The sequence below is a fragment of the Oncorhynchus tshawytscha genome, linkage group LG25 (assembly GCF_018296145.1).
Source record: "Oncorhynchus tshawytscha isolate Ot180627B linkage group LG25, Otsh_v2.0, whole genome shotgun sequence".
NCBI classification, from domain to species: domain Eukaryota; kingdom Metazoa; phylum Chordata; class Actinopteri; order Salmoniformes; family Salmonidae; genus Oncorhynchus; species Oncorhynchus tshawytscha.
Window position 1 is genome coordinate 16217585 of NC_056453.1, and position 16328 is coordinate 16233912.

Below are 16328 nucleotides of genomic sequence, written 5' to 3' on the forward strand. Positions count from 1 at the left end.
TCGTATATTGCACAAATCTGGCCTTTATGGAAGAGTGGCAAGAAGAAAGCCATTTCTTAAAGATATCCATAAAAAGTGTTGTTTAAAGTTTGCCACAAGCCACCTGGGAGACACACCAAACATGTGGAAGAAGGTGCTCTGGTCAGATGAAACCAAAATTTAACTTTTTGGCAACAATGCAAAACGTTATGTTTGGCGTAAAAGCAACACAGCTCATCACCCTGAACACACCATCCCCACTGTCAAACATGGTGGTGGTAGCATCATGGTTTGGGCCTGCTTTTCTTCAGCAGGGACAGGGAAGATGGTTAAAATTGATGGGAAGATGGATGGAGCCAAATACAGGACCATTCTGGAAGAAAACCTGATGGAGTCTGCAAAAGACCTGAGACTGGGACGGAGATTTGTCTTCCAACAAGACAATGATCCAAAACATAAAGCAAAATCTACAATGGAATGGTTCAAAAATGAACATATCCAGGTGTTAGAATGGCCAAGTCAAAGTCCAGACCTGAATCCAATCGAGAATCTGTGGAAAGAACTGAAAACTGCTGTTCACAAATGCTCTCCATCCAACCTCGCTGAGCTCGAGCTGTTTTTCAAGGAGGAATGAGAAAAATGTCAGTCTCTCGATGTGCAAAACTGATAGAGACATACCCCAAGCGACTTACAGCTGTAATCGCAGCAAAAGGTGGCGCTACAAAGTATTAACTTAAGGGGGCTCAATAATTTTGCACGCCCAATTTTTCAGTTTTTGATTTGTTAAAAAAGTTTGAAATATCCAATAAATGTCATTCCACTTCATGATTGTGTCCCACTTGTTGTTGATTCCTCACAAAAAAATACAGTTTTAAATCTTTATGTTTGAAGCCTGAAATGTGGCAAAAGGTCGCAAAGTTCAAGGGGGCCGAATACTTTCGCAAGGCACTGTATAATGAACACTTACCACGCTGCGCATTTGTCCTCCGATCCTTCTTACTACTCCTCCTCAGAAGAGGAGGACGAGAATCGTTACACCACCCCGTACACCTGACACACATGGTGAACTAGTACTCGCATGCACTCATACACACATCAAGTCTATCTAGGGGGGAGACAGAACAACACCAGCTCACTCAACCTTGTAACAGGATGTATTTAGCAACAGCGTACTTACCCACACTGCAGCTGTCTCAGAGAGACTTATCCTCAATATCTGCTATTTTCTGACTAAGGGGTATCAATTCTTACATTCATTCTAACAGGCATGATGAGTGACTGGGAGACAGAGAATGAGCATAGAGACACTGCAGAGTGCGTCGCGTCGACATAAACAAACATTGCTCATCCATATATTTATATACGTATTTCTATTTAATCCCTTTACATTTGTGTGTATAAGGTAGTCGTTGTGGAACTGTTAGATTATTTCACATTAACATATGGTAACCATGTGTATGTGACCATTACAATTTGATTTGATTTGATTGGGCCGACTCATGAATCTCTACTATGTGGTGACATGACTGGGCGTCTCAGGCTCTGCACACTCCTGAATTGCAGGTGGTGTGGAGAGGATCTGTGTGTGCACAACATGCTCGCACTACTGGTGTGCCCCTTGGCTTGGTTCTAGGCCCTCTCCTCTTTTCTCTTTACACCAGGTGTTTGCCCACCACCTCAATCTCAATCTCGACAGAACGGAGCTGCTCTTCCTCCGGGGCAGACCCGGCGCCAGGATAAAGTGACTAAGGGGGCAGTTGAAATTGCCAAGGGGGCAACATTTTGTGGGGTTCTTGCATTGTCATTATATTGAATTTTGCTTATATAATCACGCTATAAACATAAAGTTCAAATGCAGAGACTCAGAGATCATTGAGTGCTTTTTAAATCTGTAGCCTAGTATCTCTGCTGCACTGCATCAGCACAATGGACAGCCCCCAACAGCAATGCCGTTTAGATGGGCAATTACCCTATTACAAACAGCCTATGTGTAAGGAACGATGCTGGAGACGAGAAGCAGGTACAGGGAGTGAACATTTAATAACCATGGACAGGAACAGAATACGGACAGCGTCTGGACAGGGGAAATGGAAACAACAACAATGCTGATAAAGGGAACGCAATCCAAACGTGAAGGAGTCCAGGTATGTCCAATTAGCACTGATGCGCGTAATGATGGTGACAGGTGGCGCCCTTGATCGCCAGAGAGGGAGAGAGGGAGCAGGCGTGAAACTATGTGAATGCAGCCATACACACAGCTGTCTTAACCAAAATAATGCAAACTAAGTGCTGAAAGTAGTAGCCTAGTTATTCAGGCATGCAAACAAAAATATTGAATAGCATTTTGGCTTAGATTAAAGACACAACTGCAAATGTGAATGAATGTTAACAGAACAAAACAGTCGTACCAAATAGTAGGCCTACTAAACTAAATATCAGACATGACATAATTTATATTTAGGCTAGTTACATTAAGAGTAAAAATAACGCAGTAAACCAAAGGCTAATGGAGATCCGAATAACCAAAACATAGCCTAAAACAGTGAGATTCAGCCATGCATAGCTGTCACCAATAACAAAATAGGCCTATACAGGCCTGCTTCAAACACAAAAAAATCATGCCATTCGCTCATGAGTTCAGCAACACGTTGTGATATAGCACAATACAACAGGTGAATCAAATTCAACCCATGTAATCAATTAAGCAATGCCAGTCTACCTTTAACACGTTTCCAGTACGTACAGTTACATTTACAGCAATGCAAACCAATAGGCTACCAAGAAAACCAAAATAGAATGTAGCCTATGTATTTCTATGATGAAACATATCGATATGTATAGATGCGCTAAAGAGGTCAATCGAACCCGACTAAAACAATGGAATTGCCATTGAAATGCGTTGGGGAAAGGGGCAAGGGTGAAAGATCCTGAATCTCCTCATTGCCCGCAGGCAAAATGTGCTTACATTTATATGTGCATTTCACACTATGTTGAGGTAAAAATTGGAGTATCTTCACCAATCAACTGCATTACAGTTAAAAACAACTTTGACTACCACCACTGATTTCTGTAGGCTAGCTATGCTACCCAGTTTATACAAACTGGAGTTAGCGTTTAGCAGTCACTTCTTCTAAACTTGAAAAGGGACAACTTGTAAATGTTAAGCAGTGAAAGCAGCCAAATACACTCAAATCGGACATAAGTTATCACAGTGGGGGGATGTTAGATTACATAAATCATCACGTATTTGACAAATATCCACTTTGTTATGTCAGATTTGTTGAATGTGTGCCAATCTGCTCAATGGTACATCTGCATTCCATTGTCTCCTTTACCCAATCTAAACAGAGGGGTGTCATTTGTGTTCTTGCATTGTAATTATATTGAATTGTGCTTATATCATACTATACCACAATAAACATACAAGTTCAAAAAATGCTTTTGACCAAGAAGTGACAGGTTCAATGACACAAAATCTCCGCTCTGTCAGCACCTTGGACAGCGCCCGACACAATTGTTTCAATCTTATTTTTCAAAAGAGTTGCAGCTTCCTTGATGCTCTGTGAAACTTCCTCAGTAATCAATCATTCCATTCACGAGTTCTCTCATGTAGCTGTGGACGCCCCAAAAAAGTCAGTTGATGTTTCAGTGCAGTAAGTACGGTGGGCATACTGGAGAGAGGCCCAGAGGATCATTGCAGGATATCAAGTAGGGACCATTTGTCCTCATTGGAGCCACAGCAGGTGATTTTCTGTATTTTCTGAGCAACATTCAACTTCAACCAAATCTTTTTTTGCATAGATCCAGCAGTATCTTCATCACATCCAGTACGGTCCTTGGTCCCATCTACCTTCAGTGTGTACCAAGAATCTCTGATTTCATTATCTATTTTCTTAGTGACAATTTCACTCATGAGCGCTATGAATATCGTCTGAAGTGGATGTGGCATTGTAGGGTATGGTGCTAAAAACCTTGACGAATTCCTTGTCTTTTCAGAGGCTATATTCCATCATAGACAGAAAAAGTCCACTGGCCCCCTCCCCTCTTGACTCTATCGCATCCAATGTTCCCCTCAGTAGTTGCTGGTTTGAAACAAGTGTAACTGGTAGGAAATACCTGTTTTTGTAGGGTTTTCCTCAGATCAGCCTTGGGAGGTTGAGCAACAAACAGAGATGTGTCCCTGTTGCGCAACAAATTGAACCTCACCACAGTACGAAGTAGTTGTGACACCTTTCCTAAGAGTATGAAGTGGAAAGTTAAGAATAAGTCATTATTTACAGCCCCTCAGAATATGTGGTTAATAGCATAAAGCATCCACCTGCAGTACATCCCAGTAACTTAGACAGGTTAGGCCCCGTACCCCAAGGCGATAGTAAAATAAAAGACAGATCTGCTTTAAAATAATGAAAATATATTGTCTGTTTTAGACAACAACACAACAGGCACAATTTCACAGTTTGCAGAATAGTGTACTTTGCCCTACCTCACGTGCAAGTGTCGTCTAGCTTGAAGACAACCAATGAAAACATAGCAATAGAACCTAGCAGTAGTACAGCATTTACACTATATGGTTTATACAAAAGTATGTAGACACCCCTTCAAATTAGTGGATTCGGCTTTTTCAGTCACACCCATTTCTGACAGGCGTATAAAATTGAGCACACAGCCATTCAACCTCCATAGACAAACATTGGCAGTAGAATGGCCATACTGAGAGCACAGTGATTTTCAACATGGCACCGTCATAGGATGCCACCTTTCCAACGAGTCAGTTAGTGAAATTTCTGCCCTGCTAGAGCTGCCCCCGTCAACTGTAAGGGCTGTTATTGTGAAGTGGAAATGTCTAGGAGCAGCAACGGATCCGTTGCAAAGTGGTAGGCCACACAAGCTCACAGAATGGGAATACAGAGTGCTGAAGCTGGTAGCGCGTAATAGTAGTCTGTCCCCGGTTGCAACACTTACTATCGAGTTCCAAACTGCCCCTTGAAGCAACGTCAGAACTTGAACTGTTTGCCGGGAGCATCATGAAGTTGGTTTCCATGGCCGAGCAGCAGCACACAAGCCTAAGATCACCATGTGCAATACCAAGTGTCGGCTGGAGTGGTGTAAAAGCTCGCCGCCATTGGACTGGAGCAGTGGGTACACGTTCTCTGGAGTGATGAATAATGCTTCACAATCTGGCAGTCCGACGGTTGCATCTGGGTTTGGCAGATGCCAGGAGAACGCTACCTGCCCCAATGCATAGTGCTGACTGGAAAGTTTGGTGGATGAGCAATAATGGTCTGTGGCTGTTTTTCATGGATCAGGTTCCTTAGTCCCAGTGAAGGAAAATCTTAATGCTACAGCATGCAATGACATTCTAAATGATTCTGTGCTTTCAACTTTATCGCAAAAGTTTGGGCATGACAATGCCCCCGTGCACAAAGCGAGGTCCATACAGAAATGGTTTGTCAAGATTGGTGTGGAAGAACTTGACTGGCCTGCACAGAGCCCTGACCTCAACCCCATCAAACACCTTTGGGATTAATTGGAACACCGACTGCAAGCCAGGAATAATCAACCAACATCAGTGCCTGATCTCACTAATGCTCTTGTGGCTGAATGGACATAAAGTCCAATTTCTTCCACGGCAAGTCTTTGATGCAATTGAACTCACGGCAATCCCAAAGGAAAAAATGAGTCAGTCGTTGGTATGGAACGATCCTCTTCCAGAACTAATTTGCCCTCTTTCTCCAACGTTACTCCAAAGTAAGTTACTTTATGAATTCGGCTCCTCTCTACTCGTTATCAACTCTCTCCTCCTTTTGCATCACACCTGCCCGTACACTCACTCGTACCACCTCTCCCCAGGACATTTTAGAGCCGGCCATGATGTCACCTGGCTCCTAGTAGTCTTGGAAAGTCCCCGAACAGCACAGCAAAAGCCATATCCCTAGATTCTGCCACACAAGGAACTTGATAATGTCCATAATTGCAGACAAATACATGCGATTTCTTGCCAGCTGCCCATCGATGTGTTGACAGTGACACCGATGTTCCTAATAGCACTTTAAACAAATGTTTCTTTCCACAGTGCAGTGCATTTCAAATGTTCTTTACTTGATGCGTGCCTTGCAAATCCTTTTGTACCATCAGTAGCATTCTTCCAATTAGAATACCTAGCTTGGGTGAAGGCCTTGTCTGCGTTAGCATTGGACCCAACACAGTACTTTTGACATGGAAAACAAAACAGTAGCTATCTGCAGTAAACGATTACTCCAGCCACTCTCTTCCTATGAACCAGTTGCTATTAAATGAACATTTTTGTGCAGAAAACCTGTGCCTAGGGAAGGATTCTAGGCTAACCTGGGCCGGCTCCTTAGTGCCAAGATCATCAGTAACATTGCTCTCCTTCTCCTTCATTTGGGAACTTTGACGAAGCCAATTTCTGATATCCATTGTGGCAGATTAGCTGGTTTGAGCTAGCTAAATAGGCTAAAGCTAATAACACTAACGCTTTTTGCAGCTATAGCTGAGAGTATACTTGACCCCACCCTTTTAAATAAAAATAAATGATTACAGGCAGAGACATACCACATAGCACAGCCTACCACAGAGATGAGATGAGAAGTGCTTTTTCCCGCGTTTTGTGGAAACCAGAGACTCATTTCAGCCTCAGACTCATTGTCTTTGGCTCATTTTCTGTGAAGAACATGTAAAATAACACATTTTCATTGAGTGCCCACTGTTCAGCCCCCAACTTCGATACATTGTAAAAAAATGCACTATTTTCCAACACTCTACCCCAGCCAGGTGCAAATTAGAGGAGAGACACAACAAATACATAGCTTTGCATGTATGACTCTTAACCACAATCAATCAGTATGGCAAAAATCATCTCTGTTAAGAGTGCCTTAAAAATAATTTTTGCAAAGAGAGAAGCTAGTTTGGAAGGAGCGTCTTTCACTTTGGAAGATTAAGAGTCTGACAGTGAGTTGGAAGAAGAGGATGAGATTGACCCTCAGCCAGCCCCAGGACCAGCCCGTCAGCAACCAGCCCCAGTACCAGCCCGTCAGCAACCAGCTTATCAGCAGCCTGCAGGAGGAGAAATATGGATGTAAAAGAAATCGTGAAATTGAATGGTCTTCTTGCCCAAGGAATGAGCCATCACGCATGGGTGCCAATGTGATAACAGCACTTTGAGATATCAGCTGATGTAAGAAGGGCTATATAAATACATTTGATTTGATTTGATTTGATTTAAGGATGCAACCAGGGCTGACGTGGATGGCGGTTACTCATGTACAGGACATAAAGTCTTCTTTTGAAATGTACATCCCAGACATCATCCAAATCATTCTGTTCTGCACAAATTTGGAGGGAAGGCGTGTTTTTGGAGAGAGATGGAAGGAGATGGACCAAACTCATTTATATGCATACTTTGGGGTTCCTATCCTCACTGGTGTTTTCAGATCCAATGGTGAATCGACAGAAACCATGTGGGATACAGAAACTGGCAGCTAACTTTTCTGTGCAACAATGTCTCTGAAAAACTTCCACATTATTTCCAGGATTATCTCCTTCGATAACCGAGACACCAGACCAGCTCGTTGGCAGAGAGACAAGCTAGCTGCAATCATTACCAATCCTGGGCCCAACGTTAATGTTGATGAGCAGCTTGTGAAATGTAGGTGCCGCTGCCCCTTCAGGCAGTACATACGGTCTAAACCCGCAAAATATGGAATCAAGATCTGGGCTGCCTGTGATGCTTTTTCATCATATACGTGGAACTTGAAAGTGTATACAGGGAAGCCAGATGGAGGAGCCCCTGAGAAGAACCAATGGATCCGGGTTGTCCTGGATGTGACACAGGGACTCCGTGGCCACAACATCACATGCGATACATGTTTTACTTCGCACAAGCTAGGACAGGAGCTCCTCAAGAGGAAGCGGATGATGGTAACATCCTATCATAACTCTGAATTTTTAAGGTTAGGATTAAGTTCAGGCATTAACTCCAAATTCTTAAGGTTAGGTGTAACAGTACAACGTCCCCTTATTTTTTATTTATTTTATTTAACCTTTATTTAACAAGGCAAGTCAGTTAAGAACAAATGATTTACAATGACAGCCTACCAAAAGGCAAAAGGCCTCTTGCGGGAACCTGGACTGGGATTTAAAATAAAACTAACTCTGAATGGTTAAGGTAAGGTTTAATGTTGAGATAAAACAAAGAGATAAAACAAAAATAACTTTCTATCATTGGATTCAAATTTGCAACCTATGGAATCAGAGGTAAATTCTTACACCCATCCACTATCCCTGTCCACAACACCCTAGTAAAACCGAAACCTATCTGAAGGTAACAGTGCTCATTGTTGCCCCTAGTGGCCAGTTTCCATGTCATCTTCCGACGTCCTCAGATATGGATGGATGTCGAGTAATGACTTGTTTCACAGATGACCTGACTGCTCACCTAGCTACAGTATCTTAAGATGAATGCACCAATTGTAAGTCGTTCTGGATAATAGCATCTGCTAAATGACACATTTTTTAAATGTAAATGTAATTAAAAGGATTATCACAACACAGATTTACAGTGTCGTTTTGCTAGCCACAGTGTGAGTGGGTGTGGGTGTGTGTGTGTCTTGTGTGTATGTGTTTGAGTGCACTGAGTGCATTTTACGTGTCACTCACCTCTTTGTGCTTGACTCAAGTGAGTCGGCTGCAGCTACTCCAAAAAGTTTGACATCACCACATATGACTAAAGATTCAGGGATGGAATTTCAGTTAATTAAAACCTACAATGAATTGAATGCCAAATTAATTATTTGTTAGTATTCACTCATGGCTTGGTCAATTTCAAATGTGGCGAGTCATGACAATTATATTTTTGCTTTTCAACAAATGTTTCCACTTCACATAAAACCTTTAACATTCTCACGGTGAGTTTGCCCCTGAACTCTGTGTGCTTTATCCTGTTACCTAGGTGACAAACAAACACACGCGCACACACACACACGCACACGCACACACTTTCCCTCGATGTTGTTACCTTCTTACTGCGACATCATCATGTTTGATAACCTCCTAGACAACAGGAAATAAAATTTACTTGACAGGAAGTTACAGACAATGACTGAAATCACAAGGACTATATACACCATCAGCCAATGAACCGTCAGACTGTGGTGTCTATGTTATGCTGGCAGCACCTTGACAAACTCAGATAGATCAATAGCCATCCCAAGCTCAAGGCCCAATCCACAGATGACAGGAGTGATAACTATCACCATTAAAGCTGCAGCAGCGTCTTCACAGAAACAGACTTCATGATACATTGATAAGGCCTCCAGGCCATTCTGAGTGGATGAAACCCCCAGTTAATAAATTAGGCTGTCTGGTATGGTCTGAAAATATTTGCGTCACAGGTAGATTCCAGCCACGATTTGAGCCCTGGCAATGAGATTGGAGCTAGCATTTTGTGTTGTTTTCTCTCTCTGGTTCTGAGAAATCACACACACCACAACTAAGGCAAAAAAACAACAACAAAAAAAGTCATTAATTTCCTGTGGCTGTCTGATGACGTCCCTGTGGTGTTACTTGTCCATGTCCCTGACTGTGAAATGATTAGCCCACATCAGGGGAGCTTATTTTGGGGAGTGTGTGTGTGATTGTGTGTGTGTGTTTTCCCAAGCAAACTCTGCAATGACAGACACTGAATACAACAAGCAAAAAAATCTAAAAGCTCCATGCATCCACCCAGTCAGCGCTCAAACTCAGCTTGCAGGTTATTTGGAGGTCTTTTTGTTATACCGTGCAGTGTATTAGGGAGTGATTTTGTCAAAGGGCTATTTTTGTAGTTACTTTCTGAGAGATTTCCTTGTATATTTTGGTTTCTTTGATATGAGAATCAAGGATAGAGTACTTGCCATTTTCAATTAGAAATGAATTATATTCTGTGTCCCCAAAGAGACGGTCTCATTAGAATTTGGACATTGAGTTAAACGCTTTCAAATGATCATTTGTAAGTTGATGTGAAATTGCAGTGAAGACCACAGGTCAAATACATGAGTTCATTCATTTGAAATACTTGTGGTGTACTTGGTGCAGCTTGTCTGGTACGGTAGGTAGCCCAGCGGCTAAGGAGTTGGACCTGTAACCGAAAGGTTGCCCGTCTGAATACTGGACTGGGCACTGGAAAAAAAGGGGTGGTGGGGGAATTGATCTGGCAATTGGAGGGCTGCTGGACTCATAACCTAACAACAGTCTCATACTGTTGGGTCACTGAGCAAAGCCCTTAACCCTACAACATGCTCTCCATTCAGGGGTGCTGCGCTGCAGTTTGACCCTGTGCTCCTCTCAACTGTGTGTCTGTGGGGGGTTGAGAAATGAAGACGGGAGAAGACATATTTCTGTTGTTCGCTGTGACTGTGGGCAATGAAGTTGTATTGTATTTGAGAGGTCTACAAAGGACTAACTCCTGCTCAGCTTCATGCCAACAAACATACAGTCCATTCGGAAAGTATTCCGATCCCTTGACTTTTTCCACGTTTTGTCACAGTCTTATTCTAAAAAGGATTAAATATTCTTTTCACCATAATTTGCAAATAAATTCATTAAAAATCCTACAATGTGATTTTCTGGATTTTTTTTCTCATTTTGACTTTCATAGTTGAAGTGTACCTATGATGAAAATTACAGAACATGCACAATTGGTGGCTGACTAAATACTTTTTTTGCCCCACTGTAAATACACTGGAGACATTGTTAATGTTGTAAATTACTATTGTAGCTGGAAACATTGTAGCTGGACTTTTTACGGAATATCTACATAGGCGTACAGAGGCCCATTATCAGCAACCATCACTCCTGTGTTCCAATGGCACGTTGTGTTAGCTAATCCAAGTTTATAATTTTAAAAGGCTAATTGATAATTAGAAAACCCTTCTGCAATCATGTTAGCACAGCTGAAAACTGTTGAGCTGATTAAAGAAGCAATGAAACTGGCCTTCTTTAGACTAGTTGAGTATCTGGAGCATCAGCATTTGTGGGTTCGATTACAGGCTCAACATGGCCAGAAACAAAGACCTTTTTTTCTGAAACTCGTCAGTCTATTTTTGTTCTGAGAAATGAGGGCTATTCCATGCGAGAAATTGCCAAGAAACTGATGATCTCGTACAACGCTGTGTACTACTCCCTTTACAGAACAGTGCAAACTGGCCCTAACCAGAATAGAAAGAGGAGTGGGAGGCCCTGGTGCACAACTGAGCAAGAGCACAGGTACATTAGAGTGTCTAGTTTGAGAAACAGACACCTCACAAGTTCTCAACTGGCAGCTTCATTAAATATCACCTGCAAAACAGGATGCTGGCCATCTAGGCAGAGTTCCTCTGTCCAGTGTCTGTGTTCTTTTGCCCATCTTAATCTTTTCTTTTTATTGGCCAGTCCGACATATGGATTTTTCTTCACAACTTCATTATACCTTGCTTTCAAATGAATTGTAGAGTTAATGCTAGCTTGTAAAGTGATGTGTAATTCCTATTGGAATCCTGCCAGAGTGGGGATAGCCAACATTTTGAGTTTTTATTCACCCGCACCCTGCATTCAGAATGATTGTCGGGTTGGGAAAACTATTCCATTAGACTACCTAAACCATCTAAACTAGAACAACAATTTCAGTAATGGGTGCAATAGGTCCAAGTAACATACTGTATTAGTTTAGAAAAATTTATGTTATTTATATTAGAGTAGCATTAGATTAATACATCTATCAATGTACATGCAAGAAACAAAGATGTTGAAACAAACAATTCTAAAAATCAACCTGTAATAGAGCATGTTGGGAAATCTTATAATGATGGGTGTGGTTTCGGTTTAACACTCAGTTCTTCTGATCCGATGAGTGTTAGCTTAACACGTAGAGTTCATTTAAAAACTGAATCAACACTAGAAATGTTGCACTGATAAATCAACACTAGGTAACACTGTCCAATTTGTTGTGTAGACAAATTCAGATGTTCTGTAGTGGTTCCCTGTCTGTCCTCAAGGGACCCACATATTTGTGCAAAGAGTGTGCAAAGCTGTCATCGAGGCAAAGGGTGATTATTTGAAGAATCTCAAATAAAAAATATATTATGATTTGTTTAACAGTTTTTTGGTTAATACATGATTCCATTTGTGTTATTTCATAGTTTTGATGTCTTCACTATTATTCTACAATGTAGAAAATAGTAAAACTAAAGAAAAACCCTTGAATGAGTAGGTGTTCTAAAACTTTTGACCGTGAGTGTATGTGAGCAGAAATCTGAGCAGAGGGAGCTGTGTGTCAGAGATGTGCTTCTCATACCAAGCAATCTGCCTGGAGCCACAGATAAAAGGCTGGGCCTGCACAAAAACCTGCTGGGTCTGCCTCTTCTCTCTCTCTCTCTCTCTCTGCACGCGCACACGAGCGTCCTATATTTCAAAATATTTATTTGATAAGATAACTTTGCTGCATGCAAAATAGTTAACAAACATTTAGGATAGTTTGGTCCCCTATTGATGATCTGTATGTCAATGTCTTTCTGTCTTTTAAGTAAACAAGCCCCTTATAACAAGCCCCTATATAACAAGCCCCTATATCCCTCCCTCCAAATATCTATAGCCAGCATGTCAACACTGCACATTGTGATATCCTCACCTAGTTAGGATCCAACCAGCCCAGTTACAATTTAACCAGGTTCACCTGTAGTCATACTGGAGGAAACTGTATGCTATGGGAATCCGACCATGACAGGTAGTCACACACACCCTAGGACCTGCACCATGCGACAGCTGCATAATTAACAGCCGTAGGGGACAACGATTACTGTAACCCGCCCCCCCTCCCTCACACACACACACACACACACACACACACACACACACACACACACACACACACACACACACACACACACACACACACACACACACACACACACACACACATTATCATTGATTGCAAATGTTTTTAGGTCATATTATATGGTTATGAAGAATTCTGACCCCAGTTTCACTATCTCCTCCACGTATGGAGCCTACTTCCCGGTAAATCCATTAACAGTCAGACCAAGGGGACAGGAACACTTCTGCTGACTTTGTGATACTACAGTAGAACTAGGGTGGTTGATGCACTAGAAGCTGTTGTGGCACCAAAGCCACAAACACCTTTAAATTATTTAATCTTAGTGGATAAGAATGCCATTACATGTTGCTTGGGGTGAGCTGGCTCAGATGTCATGGGAGATACAGTGGTTAAATTAAATTCCATTTGTGAGTTATTTATTCATTTAGTGAACCTCCCATGTTACCAGGTACAACAACTGAGAACACATTCTTATTTCCAGCAATGACCTTGTGAGATCACAGAGATGACCAAATGGATTGTTAATAACAAACCATTTGAACCTTTGTCTCCTCTTCTCTGTACTCTTCAGTTCAAACTATGAGAAACTAGTGACAGATTGAATGGAATCGAATGGACCAGCGGAGAGTTAGCAAGTTTTTATACATTCTGTACTATGGGTGGTATTTCTCTGCGCTGTAGCCATAACGGCCTGGTTGATTGTATTTTGTCACTGGAACTCCAAAGGGAGTAGTTCAACCCAGAACGACTGACTGCTAGGGGAGGCAAAAAACAGAGGAGGAATAGAGAGAAAGAGGTCTTGGGTGTATCCACTAAGTGTGCACCGGAGAAAGAGAGTGAGTGAATGTGTGTTCTGTGCTATGAGGCAGGCAAGGAGGGATGGAGGGAGGGAGGAGAGAAGGGGGTGGGGGATGACATTGAGACTGATCATCTGCCATTTATCAAGTAACGGGGGACTCAATATAAACGTTCCTCCTCGACTGAGTGGGAAGATAAACGGTGTGCAGCCGGCCTGGCTCAGAGGGATGGAATTATAAACACAGCCTCAGGTAACACACACATACTCGTAAATACTACATTAATGTCCGCAAAAACTCTACCGTCCACAAAAACACAATTTTTAAAAATCAATTTAGTATAAAACTACAGTTTTCTTTTACTGCAGTAATTATACTATAGTTAACACTAAATTCTACGGTATACTACACAAAACCCCCAAAAAGACTGCAAAAACACTATAGTGAATATTATACTATTTATACCATACTAGAGTCGCTCACGGGCATTAGGGACTTTTTTTGCATTAAGGACTCAAAGTAGCATGTGAGGCAGCGCTGCCTCCCAGGCTAATGCTTAAGCAACTCTGCCCATCCTTCCCATCATCAAATTAAATGAGCAAACGTGCAAGCGTGCTCCATCTAGCGTACTCCATCTACAGTGCTCCATCAAGCGTGCTCCATCTACAGTGCTCCATCAAGCGTGCTCCATCTACAGTGCTCCATCAAGCGTGCTCCATCTACAGTGCTCCATCAAGCGTGCTCCATCAAGAAGAACCTTTTTCTACAGTGCCATTCACTGCTAGCACCTCTAAAAGGTAAGCATATGGCATCCAAAAACACACAAAAAAGCCATATTATACTGGCTAACATATAAAACACTGAAATGGCAAGACTATTTCCAAATTCCAAACAGGCTAAAAAATATTGTAGAATTTCAAAGGTGCTAACTTAGCTTTTTGAGAATAACAACTATCAGATTGATGACAATAATGTGATAGTTAATCATGATGGATTTCTGTAGGTAGTCCATTTAAAGAATAAGCAATGCAGTTGGTGAGGTAACAGCCTTGGTGAGGTATGTGTTGGCCTCACACTTCCCAACATAATTGAATGGCAAAAGTCAAGTCCTGATAATGACAACATTGAATGTGCATCCATTTGCAACCCCAACATGAATTTACAAGACCTCAGCGTGAGGGAAATTAAAGGAATAGAGTGACAACAGTGACTACAGAGACTGTCCACAATTGATTGCTGAAAGATGAACACCAACTTGCCTTTGGGAAATTCATTTTCACAATCAAGAGAAGGAAAATCCTCAGAATGCATGCATATAGGAAGAGCATTGAAAATGCTGAACACAAAGTTTTTTTTAAACCTTTATTTAACTAGGCAAGTTAGTTAAGAACAAATTCTTACTTTCAATGACAGCCTAGGAACAGTGGGGTAACTGCCTGTTCAGGGGCAGAATGACAGATTTGTACCTAGTCAGCTCGGGGGTTTGAACTTACAACCTTACGGTTACTAGTCCAACACTCTAACTACTAGGCTACCCTGTGGCCATGCAAGGATTTAGAGTCACAAACCTAAACAAGACAGCTTTGCAGACATATAGACCTGACTCTACATTCAAAGTTCACCCCCCAAAAAAGAGAGAATCTGCCTTTTACAAAAAGCCACAATAATGGCAAAACAACAACCAGCAATGGAAACATCTTGAACCAACAGTGTTAAAGGGGCAATTTGGAATTCAAGCTATAACAAAAAGTTTAGGGACGGAGCTCGAGCAATGTAACCACTTTCAAGAAAGGGCTATGGATGCAAGGATTCACCATCCATTAGATAAAAATGAAGGTTTTAACCATGTTTTGAAACATAGTACTTTGGTTGTACAAAACCACCGTTTTATCAGCTGTCCGGGTGGCTGGTCTCTTCACCTGCGGGATCATTTGAGACCAGACACCCAGACAGCTGATGAATTTGTGGGTGTGCACAACCAAAGCATTTCTGCATAAACGGTCAGAAAACATCTCAGGGAAGCTCATCTGCGTGCTCGTCGTCCTCACTACCGGCCCAATGATCTGCCACTGGCATAAAACAAAGCCTGTGTGCCCATGCTAATGACTCAACCATATACTGCACGTGTCAACAACCACAGCTAATGAAGTCACCGAAACCCTTGAGAAGGAATTGCCATCAGCTTTGGAATGGGTGGCCAGTAATACAACTAACAGCATTGTATTTGGTACAAATCATTCCCTCAACTCTAGACCTCAGCTAAATCTGATAATGAATGGTGCGGCTTTTGAACAAGTTGAGGAGACTGTCACGGTCAAAACATATAGATTCAATGGTTGTAAAGATGGGGAAAGGTCTGTCCATAATAAAGAGATGTTCTGCGGAGTCCTGCAGAGTTTTGTCATCTTGATTATTCTCCGGTCAAGTGGTAAAGTGCTGCAAAGAAAGACCTAGTTAAGCTGTAGATGCATAGAACAGAGTGAGAAGTCTTGCTCTTCACTGTAAATCAGAGTTCTAATATAAGTACTCTGCCCGTCTCTCTTGGTTATTAAGAGTTGAGTAGAGATTGACTGCATCACTTCTTCCTTTTATAAGAAACATTCATGTGTTAAATTCCAAATCGTTTGCGTAGTCAACTTACAAACAGCTCTGACACACACACTTACCCCACCAGACATGCCACC